The sequence below is a fragment of the Columba livia genome, chromosome 4 (genome assembly GCF_036013475.1).
Source record: "Columba livia isolate bColLiv1 breed racing homer chromosome 4, bColLiv1.pat.W.v2, whole genome shotgun sequence".
NCBI lineage: Eukaryota > Metazoa > Chordata > Aves > Columbiformes > Columbidae > Columba > Columba livia.
Window position 1 is genome coordinate 33,914,808 of NC_088605.1, and position 15,158 is coordinate 33,929,965.

At 37.0% G+C, this 15,158-nt stretch overlaps 1 protein-coding gene across 48 annotated transcripts in view; it reads left to right on the forward strand.

Moving 5' to 3' along the window:
- The window catches only part of SORBS2 (sorbin and SH3 domain containing 2), a 224,502-nt gene that overhangs the window by 77,208 nt on the left and 132,136 nt on the right, over positions 1–15,158 (forward strand). For all 48 annotated transcript variants that reach the window (XM_065061133.1, XM_065061140.1, XM_065061134.1 and 45 more), the window contains one exon: positions 13,754–13,871. The gene's annotated coding sequence lies outside the window, so the exon portion shown is untranslated. The remainder of the gene's footprint in view (positions 1–13,753; positions 13,872–15,158) is intronic.

Consider the following 15,158-nt stretch of genomic DNA (forward strand, 5'->3'; position numbering starts at 1 on the left):
TTAGTAAAATATCTTTAATTTTTTCCAACTCTCTTCTCTCTGTCCTTCTTTCCCTCCCGATCACCTGTCCTGAGCGGGAAGGGGGGAGAGGGAGGGGCAAAAAGGGGGAAGTAGGGGGGAAGAGGAGGTTAACAATACATCTGCCAGGGTTTTATTGTCACCCTGCAATCTTAATCCTCGACATACCCTTAGATTTGTAATACTGTGAAATCTAATTTCCTGTTTCTTATAATCCTAAAATACTGTCTCTTCCTGCAAGTGCTGAAATTAAGATTCAGGTTTAGACTTGTAAGAATCTAGTCTGAATAAGACTCTTAAAAGCAAGGTCACGACTTCAAGGTAGTTGTTCTTCCGTGCCTTACCTCAAAGCTGGGTGCGTATAGTATTCTTTCCAAAGACACGTTCTAAACAAGGAACTTAAAATGTATTTAAATGTTTGTTTGAAGGAGGAACAGAAAAGTTTAGCAAAATGGATCTTACAAATGAAATTATTACAGACTATGGTATTTTCAGAAGCTCTTGTAGGACTGTATTCTCCCTTTGAACGCAATAATAGAATTAATTAAAAATACTCTACAGGAAATTTGTGTGCTTTAAACGCCACTAAAAGGCTTTAGTATCCAGCTTTAGGTTCTATCTAGCTTTAGGTTCTGCCCAAAATGCCTAGTAAATGCTTTTTGGCGAATACTAGAAGGATTTAGTAAAAGAGGGGTGAGGGGAAAGTGTTGCACTTTTGTCTATTTCTGCCACTTAAAATAATGTGTTGGTTGGATTTGGCTTTTTAACTCACAGAGGCAGTTAATTCTTATCGTTCTAATCATTATTATCGTTGACACCATCTGAATGAATCTGCTAACCTTATTTACAATATATTTATTACTGGAAATGGCTTTACATGTATATATACACAATTTTTTTAATATTATTTTTATGTCCTGGTATGTACATAATTAGTTCTGCCTCCTAAAACTTGATGAACATTGCAAGTTGCTTTCCAATTATGCTGTGCATTTCAACCTGGGATCCTACAAATGCTAACCTGACTTGAAAATTGAGGGCAGTGTGGTTTCGGTGCTTAACTGTGTGCTGTGTGAGACACACCTGAATGTTTGAAATGTCTTTAACAAAATCAAGGTAAGGGATCACCTTAGTTTCATGTAGATGATGAATTGGGAAATAGAGATATTGTGTTGTCATTACAAAGGCAACACTGTTTCAATATGGTATCAAAGAAGATTTTGTATGTTGTCTTCTTTAGGTGTGGATCACATAACTGTTGTTGGCATAGAGTTTTGTTTATATCTCAATGTCATTTCTATTTTTAAAAGTACCATAAAACCAGTTTGAAGTGCTAAATTTAGGGACAGTTTAGACATCAATCTCAACTCACGTGTTTCTAGTTCATTACACCAGTCTATTGTAAGCTGACTGTTATAAATAATCAAAAGCCATAGAGATACTATGTAAAACTACTAGTGATTTCCCCCACTCTGTTGTTGTACTCGGGTTTCAAATTCTAGTCTTCAGATAACTGTTGGCCATATGTCATTTCTTTTCACCCTACTGATCAGAATGCAAAGGCTAAGAAATGAAAAATGCTTTTCTAATATTTTCCTTATGAGCAATTTGTTTAATTTGTGTAGGAATCAAATGTGTGTGAGTGTAAATTGCAAGTTAATGGGTTCATAGCAGAAGGCAAGGCCATACAGGGAGCATAGTGTGTTTTGGTCACTAAATTAAACTTCTGCTAAGAGATGTCTAATATGTCTACTTTTGATGACTTTATGTACAACACAGTAATTTGACAACTTCTGAATCTCTATGATCTCTTTCAGGAGGTAAAAGAGAAAACTGGGATAATTAACTATCTTCTGTAAATTTAGTAGAGAAAATTTTACCTTTCAACTTCTCAGTTTTGTTTTTCCACATATATATGTATATAAAACTTTTTCCATATATATATATATATGTGTGTATATATATATATAAAGCTTTCAAGCCATTCTAGAAGCAGAGGATACCAGAAGTCACTGACTTCATCCTTTAGTTTTCTTAAGTGCAAATATCCATTGTTGCTTGTAGTGATCTGAAGGTTAGAATTGAGAATTTCTATTTTGAATAGGACCAAGCTGATGAAAAATTGAAAAGCCATGAAGCAAAAAAGAGTCTTTTGAGCATTTATTATTAATAGGTGGATGACTTTGAAAAACAGAGGATGTTAAAGTTCTGAGGAAGTAAACAATTTCTAGGAAAGGAAATCCGCCTTTCCATACGTTTATTTTTCAAAGAGAGGAAATTACCTAATAAGTGTAAAACTTCAGGGATACAAAATAGAGTATCTCCTTCAAATTATTTTACCTTTGACTTCCAGTTCTTCTATATCTTAAGATCTGCCTGAATGTCGTTGTGATATTTTCATTTCTGCTTTTCAAGCCTTCTTCTGTATAACTTCAATTGCCATGGATTTGGGTTTATGGTGTGGACACAGGTGCTGCTTCCTTTACCCAATGTGCAAATACATATAATCATGTTGCTGCAACTGTCTGTTTCTTGCTGTTTGAGAATATTTTCAAGGACTTTTCTCTCCACCTCCCTAGTTGACACTGGCCTTTGTTATTTGAACTAAAATCCCTAGAAGGCCTGATTTTTCATAAGAAATACTTCTTATTACTTATTACTGCATCCTTTGAAAAGTGTGTGTAGCTCTTCATGTGTCATACTAGCTACCAAAAAGTGATGTATCAAATAAGTATTATTTTAGAATTGTGTCTGTAGACTGTTTTACTTGTGGAATGATTTTCCTGTGCAGGGATAAAACCTTTGGTGGAAAACATGGCTGTAGTTTTGGATTCTTTATTAATTAATGATGTTCACTGATCAACAATGAAAGTGTACTGATGGAGGAGGATTAGGAAATTGCTAAAAAACCTTTAGGTAAGGTCATGCTGATATCTGTGTTGTCATCACTGTACTTGCCACTTACATGAGGGTCTATGTCTGTTAGCTGAAAAATTAGTTCTGGCCAGCAAATATGTCAACGTAGAGCAAATAACTGGCAATACAGGTGTAACATCCTGTGTTGCCTTTAACACAGTGAACATCAGCTTGTCTTTCCCCTGCTAGGAAAAGCATGACTATAGCTCAAATAAGCATTTCAAACTAATAGCCTGTTGTACTATTAATGGTACTATAGAGAACACAAGTAGCAAACAAAAGCTGTAAAAGAGCTCTTATTTTCACTTAGCTGAAGCAATACATGATAAATGACTACATGCTAACGTGATTCTGTTAAGAAGGCAGCAAAACAAACAAAAGCTCAGCACTGATTTCCTGAGCCATTTTCCTGGTGGGCTCAGGCTACTTTGTGTATTGAGTACCCACTGGGGGATGTTGGCATTGTGCTATGACTTGACTTTTGTAAGCTGAAGCTGAAGAACTTAGAAGCCAAGTGCTCCTTTCCCACCAAGCTACTAGTGTGAGGAAGTCTCAAATCTCTGGGTGTTAAATGATCTTCAGGAACAGAGAGATTTGAACAGGAAAGGATCAGTTTTCTCCTTTAGGGACTTCCTGTTGATCATGATACATCACACTGCAGAAGAGGAGATTGGCCAGGTGACTTGCCATCACCAAAAAACGAAAGATTGCTTAGCAGCTTCCTGCTGCTATATCATTGCCTTTCTTTAACATACTTATAGAACTTATCTGTCCTCGAAGTCACAACAGTCTGTATTTAGACTGTCTGGAAAGGATCAGTTTCAATAATACTGCAATTGGAATGTCAAGATTTTTCAAATCCAAAAGTATGTATGTCATAACATCCAGCTGTATATATCCAGTGATGGGATTACTCTGACCAGCTACAGGTGAATTCACATGTTGAGTCCTTAATTTAACTACTGTTGTGTGAGTAGGAAAGAACATGTGAGGCAGCTACTGGCTGCATCTGTCTGGGAATCACCAAAAATTTGGTACATGTTAAAGCCAGTTTTTAGGGTCATGCTCAATTTCACTAAGGCCCAAGAGCCTTGATGTTTCTAGCTAGATCATTGTTTCTAGATGATGTTTCTAGATCGTTGACACTGATCACACTCTGATGCCATGGGTTTGCCATTCTGGCTCTTGAAACCCCAGAGCTTTTGAACTTCTCCACAGGAGTCATAGTTTGTGCTTTGTATGATTTATCTGTTGTCTTTATTGTGTAGGCCTATCTTAATAAAATGAATCTGTGGCTGCCCATAGCATGAAGCCACAAGCTTGACAGGCCAGTTCTAGCTTATTAGAAGTGGAAGGGTGAGAAACAGCTTTACTGTTCCCACTGAGCTGATTACAGAAGGGATGGTCCATGGCACCTTTGCAGAAAGCAATGATTCAGTTCTACTCTTAAATAAGGTAATTTCTAAATCTGTAAGAGATTTTGAGCTGAGTCCCAATCTAAAATAATATTTTCTTTAAGTCATGTTACTTTGAACTGTTACTCATCGATGTCTGTGGCTATCCTGCAGGCCCTCAAACTTGCTGTGCTGTGTGCAATGCAGCATAAAGAAGGTGTAGGCTAGCAGTTGGGCAACTCTGGTCATGATTTGACTTGTTGTGTATATTTGGGATTTGAGCTTGACTCTGCTCATCTGAATCACCTGAACTGCTTCTTTTCAGGCTTATATTGCAGGAAAGGACACTGTTTAGTGCTGGGAAAAAAAAATAACGCTAAGGATAACTAGGCACTGGAGTGTCTAAAGAATTTGGGATCTCTTTCTTGCTAGATGCCTTCTGAAACAGGCTGTTTAAATGTCTGTCAGGAGTGATACATTTACTTTCAATTTTGCTGCTATGAAGCAGATGAACAAGATGACCTGGAAAACTTATCTCTCTGAAGATACGAGGGATCATAGGAGAATTGGCTCAAATTCAATCTACTGCTTCTGATATTGCCCAAAATCAGAATGGTTTGTGACTTCCTACAAGCTGACATGGATTGGTTTGTAGCCAGATCTCTTTTCGCACCCTTCATGAATAACTAACCTGTCACTGCTATCCCATCAAAAATTCCTTCAGAATCAGTCTACAGAAACAACTCGTGTGAAGTCCTAAGAATGTGTGGTTTGGGGGAAAAGGATGTCATCATAAGGAGAGTTCAAGCTGACTTCAATTTCTGCCAGCATGTGGTACAGATAGAATTGCAGAATAATAGAATGGTTTGGGTTGGAAGGGACATTTAAAGGTCATCTAGTCTAACCACTCTGCAATGAACAGGGTGCTCAGAGTGCCCCATCCAACCTGACCTTGAATGTTTCCAGGGATGGCACATCTACAGCCTCTCTAGGCAAACTGTTCCAGTGGTTTGCCACCCTCAGTGTAAAAAAAAAAACAAAAAAAAACCCGAAACAAACAAAAAAAAACACCTCTTCCTTGTATCTAGTCTGAATCTTCCCTGTTTTAGTTTAAAACCATTACCCTTGACCTATTCAACAGGCTCTGCTAAAAAGCTTGTCCTCATCTTTCTTATAAGCCCCCTTCAAGTATTGAAAGGCCACAATCGGGTCTCCCCAGAGCCTTCTCCAGGCTGAACAACCCCAGCTCTCTCAGCCTTTCCTAATAGCAGAGGTGTTCCAGCCATCTGATCATTTTTGTGGCCCTCCTCTGGACCCTCTCCAACAGGTCCATGTCTTTCCTGTACTGAGGGCTTCGGAGCTGGGTGCAGTACTCCAGGTGGGCTGCAAGCACACATTGCTGGCTCGTGGCCAGTTTTTCATCCACCGGTAGCCACAAGTCCTTGGGCAAAAGCATACTTTTCAGTCTCGGAGCTACCATATTTGCCCAATAGCTATGGTGTCCTTGGGCGTGGCACACTTGGCTAACTCTCTGGGCAACTCCTAGTGCATGGCTGATTCCACCTGTCAGGAACTGATGGTCAAGCATTCCTTGTGATGTGCCAGATTACGTACTTTTCCAGTGGTACATTTAGTGATGTCATTGACAAAGGTGTTCATGATGCCCATGGGCTTGGTTAAGATACAAGTCTTACAATGGATCTGCTTCAGCACCACGTACAGATGGATGCAGTAACTCTGCTATTCTTATATTACTTGTAGCCCTTCTCTTGAGTTTTGTTGACAGCATTCTTGGAGTTGTTGTTGGGAGCGGGAGCTGACTTGGTAAGCTCAGGCATTTTGGTATCACCTTTTCTCACCGATAAGCAACATGAAGGTGGGCAAAGATGGAGGCAGTATAACTGCAAATTACTTGAGTCCACTGGTGTCATGTACATGAGCTCTTGAAATAGCTACCTTCTTTGCACCCTGAAGGACTGATAACTGTCACAATTGTGTGAAACTGTGAGTAGCAAACTGTGAGTTAGCTGACGCAATTGTATCTCAATGAGCTTTGGCTGACTTCAGCTTTATTTATGATATTAATACCCTATGTTGCAATTAGAGGTGGGAAACCCAAATGCAAATGTTGGATCTTGCTAAAAACCAAATATTGCCTTTAAGATCCGTCTGTTGAACAAAAAATAAACCCCAAAATATGTCAGAAAAATAACAGACTCTACCAGTCTTAGCTTTTACTCTAAAATGCTGAAGTGTTATCTACCTGTTACTTGAAGCATTCAAAGCTTTGCGCAGTTGCTTATGTCTTCAGATTGTGTTTTCAGTTAAGTGGATAATAGTAGCAACATGTATAAACTGACTAAAGGAACGCTTAAGGAAAGGTAGTTCTCTACACTGCTTTTACCTGTTGTTTGGCTTCTTGAGGAGTTTTGTACTCAGTTGAGGTGACCAGTATCATTCCCTTCACCCTGGGCTTCAGTGCCTGAAAGCTTCAGTCGTGGTAGGTCTGCTATCCCCTACCCTCTAGGCTATGAGTATCAGAAAACGTTAAAATTATTTGATTGGTAAAGCTAAGGACTGTTATTCATATAGATCCCATATTTTTTCTTTACTACATTGGCAGCATAACAAATTGGCTGAACACCATTGTGTTAACTGTTGAGAAGCCTAAATTCCTTTGTGGATTTAGTCATGGTAATTGGAACAGAAATTCAGTACAGAGTGCGGAGATGTAAAACTGGCTTGGCCATAGTCTGGTGGTTTAAGAAAGAGCAGAATAGCATTGGGCCTTCTGTGCTCTGGAACATAAAACCATGTGAAGTGAAAGGAGGGAACTGGAACTTCTGTTTCTTCTGTGAGTTTCTTTTGCTTTGCATGGACTTAGTCTGAGGCTAAGCAGGGTGGCTGTGCACAGAAGCCTGCATGGCCTCAGAGACAAGGGATGGCAATTCTCCCCTGAGAAGGGGGCACAGTCTTATCCGTGGCAAACTGTTGGAAGGCATTAATATTTCAGAGTAACTGGAGGAGAGGCAGTCCCTCAAATTTTCCTTTCTCCTAGGTGAATTCTCTTTATTAGGCTAAAGAGAGTCAAGCTCTTGCTCCGTGAGCCACATGAGGTCTGTAATTACTCTGCGAAAGATGGGCCTGTGTCCTCAAAAGACCAGACAGTAGCTTGATGCTTAGTATTCTCTGTCAGCAAAGTGGGAGATGTGACTGTAAATCCTTCCGGAAATTAAATCCAGTCTTTCAGTATCTGTGGCATATGTTTTAACATCCATCAGTACAGTGTTTTTAAAAAAATAAAATGTGGTGGGGTAATAACACCTTCCACAATTTTTTATGAATACTGAAAATAACCTGAGAACATCTTGTTGATGTTTGTGCCTCAGTGGCAAGGTTGATAAAACAAAAGTTTGTGTGTGACCGCTGTCACCAAAGTGGTTTCATCAACATGAGACACCTTTTGTTTGGTCCAGCAGGAGAATTTTAGCTGATTGGAACTTTACTGTTGAAGGATATATGGATGCTTTGGAATTTGGGTGGATGTAAAACTGGTATTTTAATGTTTGTCACTTTGGATTTGGGCTCAAAAATCATTTAGAGCAGCTAATTCAGCAAACCCAGTCATTGGAGTTGGTAAGTCACAATGAGTATTGCACATTTAGAGCACTAGCTTGTTTACAGGCCTGAAGTTTAGGCTTTTAGGGAAACCCTGCTCCCTAACGCCCCCAACACCCCTCTAAAATAACCCCTCACAATCTTACACAGTAGCGGAACACACTCTAGCAGAAAATTAGTCTGAAAGACAAATAACCTTGTACAAAGCTATTGAAACAATGGGCTAGTAGTGTGTAACAAGAGCGTGATAAACAATAAGCTTCTGTTCTCCATTTCCTGAAAAGCCTTTTTCATATTGATTTCCCCATGTGTTTTTAACTGTTTACTCTTGGAGCAAAGAAAGTTAGTTTTACTAGCAAAATAGTGCTCTTAGCAGGAGTATCATTCTCTTGGTCCAGTTTCATACTGATTTCTGCACTGGCTGTAATCGCTTTTCACATCATAAGGAGAGCAGTTCTATGGTTTGCTGCCAGTCATATGAAATTGGTGTAAGTGTTGGAATTGGTTACAATAGATGACCAAGAGGGTTTAAATATTTAGCTAATATGTTTTTGATAGCTGGGTTTTTTTTTATGCATATGATTTTACTTTAGGCTTGAGAGTCTCCTTATGCTTTAATGTATTTATTTGGTGTTCAGTTAAAGGTATTGTAGTTTTTAAAGGATTCTATATTATATAATGCTGTTCTTAAACATATTAAAAATATAACTATTTCAATGACTGACAGAATGCTGGTTTTGAGTCCTTAGATATCAAATTAAATCGGCAGCAATGATATTCAATCCTGTATTGCCAAAGGTGACTGTCAGAAAATCTGGTATTAACCATCTTTCCACCTTCTATTTAGGAAACAGATTGATTTTCCAGAGACATATTGTCTTGATAAGCATTTTATGGTGTTTTTGTTTTAGTATATTAGATGTCAAAGAAGTATAGAGAAGATGACAAATCTGTAGACGCTGACTCTGTATCAGAGCCTTTTACATCTTCAGAAACATCTAATCATAAAGACAGTCTATGACACTTTGTAGCTTTTGTAAAAGTCCATGTAATAGATATATCAAGATTCCTGAAAAGAAAATTTCCTGTTCTGTGGTAAACTCAGCTTACTGTGATGGCAGAGTTTCTCATATACAAAGCGTCTTTCACAAAAACCTGGCTAGGGGTTTCAGTGTTATATAATTCTATTTCTGTCACCAGACAAAATTTTATTATGGGAGTGAAGAAGAGAAGCAGACTTAACAAATTCCACAGTAAAATATAAGAACTGAATACAGCTAAACACAGATGGTGTCTTTTAAAGAGAATGCAGATCTACTGTTCTAGAGAACAACAGCAGAGGCAACTCTACATCAAACATCTGCCATTTTGCACAAATATCAGTTTGTGTTAATGAACTGAGAGCATGATTCTTCATACTTGATGTCTTGATGCATGTCTTTCAGATGTGTGAGTTATCAGTAAAACACTTTTGTAACAAATTCAGAAGGCTTCTTGGATACTCTGCCGGATCAGAGATTGCCTGATAACTCTTGGCTGGCTCTCGAGTGCTTTCTGAGGAACTCAAGCCAAAAAACCCCACAATTCCAAGCTTCCTCTTTTTGTTCTTCCTTTCTAGTTTCCAGATTTTTCTAATGAGTGTATAGGCATGAAACACTCCTATAACAAACATAAAGAGAAAAGTGTAGTAACTTTATTATTATCTAATGATATTAGTGAGGTGGGCCATCCAACTTGTTAGAATGAAATGAGAGAAAATAAAACCCTCTTTGGACAGGGTGGAGCACTCTGCTTTTTTAATGTGGAGAGCTACTTTGGGATGTACTGAGATACTAAAGAACATAATTGGTTATGCAGGAAACCAATATACTAACAGAACAATGTGGGGAGGGAGGGGAGAAAAAAAATAATTCCATTGTATGGACTTCAACAAGTTTCACTCTCCTTTAAAAGTTTTGTAAAAGATGAGTTCTTCAACCAAAGCTTCAATATGGGAATTATGAAACCTCAAAGCAGTGATAAATGCTGCATGTGCTACTTCTGTACTATTCACACAAGTTGCAATTTATTGTCCCTGAAGGATGTAAATAAACTCCCACTTCTTGAAATGTCTTGACCAAAGTTTCTATTGCCATATGTGCTGGGAAAGATACATACATAGGAGCAAGACTGCTCTGTAGCAACACTGGGAGAATTTTTGAAGTATTTTAACATAATCACCATGGGTAGCTCATTGAGGTAACTCAGGGCTAGGAAAAAGCTCCAGATGTAACTATCACAGTCACTTACTTGGCTGTGTACATATTCATCCTTGCAATGTTGAATTCTGTGTTCTGAAAGCTTGAGTCACTTTGTTTTTCCATAGACTATCCACCTTTCTCAACATGTAGCTCTAATGAAACTGTAGTAGAGACTGAAACTCAGGTGTTGCTTATGTGGGTTTTTTATGTTAAATGTTTTTCAGGAGTTCTTTTTCATATGATAGTCTATAAGATTTCCAAAGTACCTTTTGATACATATCCAACTAAAGAAAACTGCATGTGTATTTGTAGACATTGGTATATGTGCTGTCATTCTAATATGACAATTCTTAAGCTACTGCTACTACGTGAGGCTGAGGCATGCATGATGACATAAGGCATCAAGATGTATTTACAAGCAACCTTGCTAGAATGCACAGCACATTTAATGACGGGGGGAGACCAAGAACTGTTAATACATTAATAACATCTAGTTGAAATTTCTAAATTAAATTTTATATCACTGGAGATTAATTTTTCAAATTCGTTTTCATTCCTTGGCTTTATAGGCATATGATGCATTTGTCTGAAGGTGGGCATCCCTGGCTTTAGGTTCAGTTATCACATGTGTCCAATTGTTTTTCATTTAGTGTACGTGATGTAGAAACAACCACAAGTAATGGTTTATAAGATCTATGTGTAACTAAGTAATCCATCCTGTCCAAGAGAATGGCCACAATTCTTTCTAGCTCCGTTGCATTTCAGCAGTGGAAGCTACTGAAAGCACATCTGAGACACTAAAAAAAGGTTCATTCTTATTTGTAAGATCCTTCAGGATCATATGTGTCTAAGACATTTGCAAGACTAGCTGAAGTCCAGGACAAAGAATGTGGGTAGTAGCTTCACTCCTGTCTTTCTGTAGTTTTTTTTTTTCTGTAATCTGGGAAATACTCATTTTGGAGATTATATAGTGGAGCAGGTATGCAGCTCTTTTGTCTGTCAGCATGTTGAACTATTTTCTGTATCTCTCAGCTATCAGGATTCTTTCTTCTGGTTTATTAGAACTGTGTCCTGTAGCATCTGGTCATGGAGCTCTTGGAAACTTGTACCAAGTACCTACATGAGTAGCATGAACTGTACACTTCTTGGTAATGTTTAAATCGCTTAATACCAACCATTGATTAAATCACACTGCAGTATACCACTAAAGAAATTATATGCTTGATTGTAGTGTTGCTGATAGCCACAAAATGAGAGATACAATTAATCATCAGTGTCTGAAAAGCGTAATCTGATCATCCTGGTAGTAGTGACATATTTGTCTGTTATACTAATAAACATACAGTTATATTTATCTTTGAGACCTTGAGATTATATTTATGACATGTAATGTTTCCTGTAGATAAAAATAATCTAATTTATATCCAGTAGTTAAAGCACATCTTAGTATATACCAAACCAGTGCTTTTGTCATGTTTAGTAAGCGCTAAAAGTACTGATACGTAAATTGTTATTTACACAAAACAGTTGCAGAGTGTTTGAAAGAGCAGGTACCAAAATGGGTCAAGTGCTGATGCTTAATCAGTTAATGGTAAATCTGCCTTCTGAGAAAATGCTTCAGAAAACAAATGCTTCAGTGCAAAGCATTGTGTATTGTATTAATGCAGTAGTAAACTGATACTGCTAATAATGATTTTAACATATTCTTCTATTTTCATATTTGCATAGTATTTGGCATACAGATAGTTGTGGATTTTTAGATTGTAACTATCAGATGAAACCATTATGGATAGCAAGGTAATGTAGTGTCTGACACTAGTGGTCTGGTACAGACGGGTCTTGTATCTATTTACAAACTATGCTGCATGTTCCACCTGACCATTACAGCTCTCAAATTGGCTGTAATTCACACATTCATACATTGTCTGAAATATAAACTATTTGAGTCCTTAAATGTCTTTATTCACAGATCTCAAGTTAAATATAAACTGAGCTTTTGAACTTACATGACCTAGTTTTGTGAAAAGTAAGTCCTAAACTAGCCTTTTGGAATAAAGCAGCAATGATGATTAATTTAATGGGCTGGTATTATATTTAGAGTTTGTGGGGTTGTGCTTTTTGTTGTAGCTGCTTTTAACTACAGTATCACTAAAAATAGTTGGGATCAATTGGAAGGGATGCTTCTGAGCTAATCCATAAAGAATTTGTGCTATATTTTCACACTCATCAGCTTTTTCATTATTATTGTAAGTGTATTATAGCTAATGTTTTTTTTTTTTTCCTCTGAGTCTTCTGGAACAAGTATGCTTTTTGTGTTTGTTTTTAACAATGAGCATTGTTTCATGATTTTAATAGTTTACTAAATAGCCTGTGTGTCTGGCATCCTGTTTCATGTGTCAGTGTAACTCTCAAAAAGTTACTGTTCACAAATAAACCAGAAATTAAGGTGACCTGTGATGTTCTAAAACATGTTCAAATTAGTGTGCTTAAGTAGACTTGATTGGAAATTTAATAGATATTGAAACATTGTATAATTTTTCCACACCAGGCTGTTGTAGGTTTAGAGAGTAACTTCAAATCTGATAACTTTTCCTTGAAGCAAATTAGCACGTTTTTCAGTGGCAGTGCGTAACACTGTGGACATGTATGAAAAGTAGTTCTGGTAAAGCACAGTAAGTTGTGCCTTTGAGAATTGCTGAGATATATAGAGGAACATCTTGGAAGCTTCTTCCTGTACCAGAAGTTGCTGTGAGAAGTTAAATAACAATGATGGTACTGACTTGGCTTACCTGTGTTGTTTGAAACTTCAAAGTAATTAGCTTTTATGTACCCATCAACATTTTTGGGGGTTTTTAACTTTACATTTCCCACTATTTTTACGTTATGAGAGGGTAAGCTGGCTGGTTGGGGATACAGCAGAAAAGGGCAGGGGGATCTGTATCATCTCACTGAATGGCCTTGGCAGAAAAACTGGAGTGCCAATAGCTTCAGGTCACTAAGCTTCCAGAATAGCACTGGTGCTGAAGCTGGAAATGTGAGATACAGACTAGAAAGAAACTACTGGTTTCATGCTTGGTAAACTGATTTGTCTGTCCTCAAATCTGTATACAGGCCAGATATGATGCACTTAAATGCAAACAGAAGTGCTTCCATCTCAGATGAGCCATTGTGTAAAGAAGGCAAAGCATCTTCAGAGAAGCTAAAACTCAGAATGTGTTTTTTACATAAAAACATATCCCCAGTGGTTCATTTCCTGAGCTACAGGTCTTCAAGGTCCCAGATTTCTTTCTAACAGTTTTTTTCATTCATTATCCACACTGGTTGTTCCCTGCTCTGTTTCTTTAAATAAAAATTTGGACAATGAACAAAGATTTTGCTATGGATTTCCTGATTTTTTTTTTTTTTTTTTTTTTTTTTTTTTAAGCTTCAATTGGGAGGCTGGTTTTTCCGTACTGCATTTTCATTTTGATTGTAGGCAAGCCCATTGCCGCTGAAAATAGCTCAAATGTTCTTAGAAGAAAAACATCAACCAGTAGCTCAGATTCTTTCTCTCTTTCTCTTTTGCAGACTCTTACATGTGAGTTAAATTAATTTCTTGAGAGAAACCTTCATAAAGGGCTAAATAAACAAGATCTACATATACAGAAATTTCTGCATTTGAGACACAGCTAAACTTGTCTGTCTGGTAAGTTGTATCTTTCTTAACGATTTGTCTTTCTTCCTGCCCTCATGACTCACATTCTTGAGTTTCTAATTAGTGTTCAGAGAAAACCAGCTTCTGTTTGCTAGTTCTGCTGCATGCTCTGTATGAAGTCCTAAGACTTCTGCAAAGGCATTATTACTGTGCTGCTTTTACAAACTTCAAAATAGTACCTGTGATTCTGTATGGTATTTTGGTATAAGTGGGGTTTTAATTGTTTATAATTTGATGTTTTAAAGCAATATTGGTGATTGTTCTGTCTTGAAATTATTTACCTGTTTAACTGTTCTGAATTTAATTAAATATTTTCAGAATTTGTATTGCAAAGTATATTCTATGCCAAGTCAGAGTTTTAAAATAAACTTTCCCAGCAATTCATTCCTGTCTCATTACTTTCTAATTTCATCTTGTATAGATAAAATAGGTTCATGTTATTGATGCAATGATGTATTTTCCTTGGTGACATGCCTGTTTCCTAGGGCAGTAAGTGTGCTTGTCAGTGGTCTTTAATTTGATAATATGATTCTGTAACAGTTCTATTAAAGATATTTGTGACTTTGAGTTTCTTCAGGTATTGATTGTACTGCTTGAAACAAACATTTTTTTTCTTTCATTATGAAGTGTTAACTGAGTACAAAATCAAGTTTTGTCCACTACCTTCTATTTTTATTCTTTGTTGTGATTAAAATTAAGCAAATATCAGAAAAGCAAAAGATTTTTTGCTCAATGCTGTGGCTGTTCTAAGCAATTGTCTAGCATTAAATGGCAGTCTATATATACCTAGTCCATCTGACCACATATGCTGTGGTGCTTTGGTTTACCACAATTACTGTGTATTGATGTACTGTATGCCCTGGTTCTGCATAGTTCCTTTTGCAGCTTTGCTATAGCCATAATGCTAGTTTATTTCACAAATGTATCGAAAAGCCACATTGTATTTAAAAGGAGTTGTACATTTAATGTAAAGCAGTCGCTATGCATTATATTTTCTGAGGGAGAAAAATAGATCACTGCTTTTTCATGAAAACTGTTTGGGGGCTTTCCAATTCTTTTAAGTTTTAGTAAGAGGCTTTCCATCTTATTTTTGGATTAAAAGAGAAAATCTGAAGTTTATATATGCATTTCATATAGCATATATTTTTGTTTAAAATACACAATTTTGTGTAAAAAATCAGTTTTTCAGAAAAAGTAAACCAAGTCTGGTTCAGTTGTAACATTTGAAGTAATGTTTTATTCTGATATTTGAGAATCATGGATCTAATTCTGCTTGTT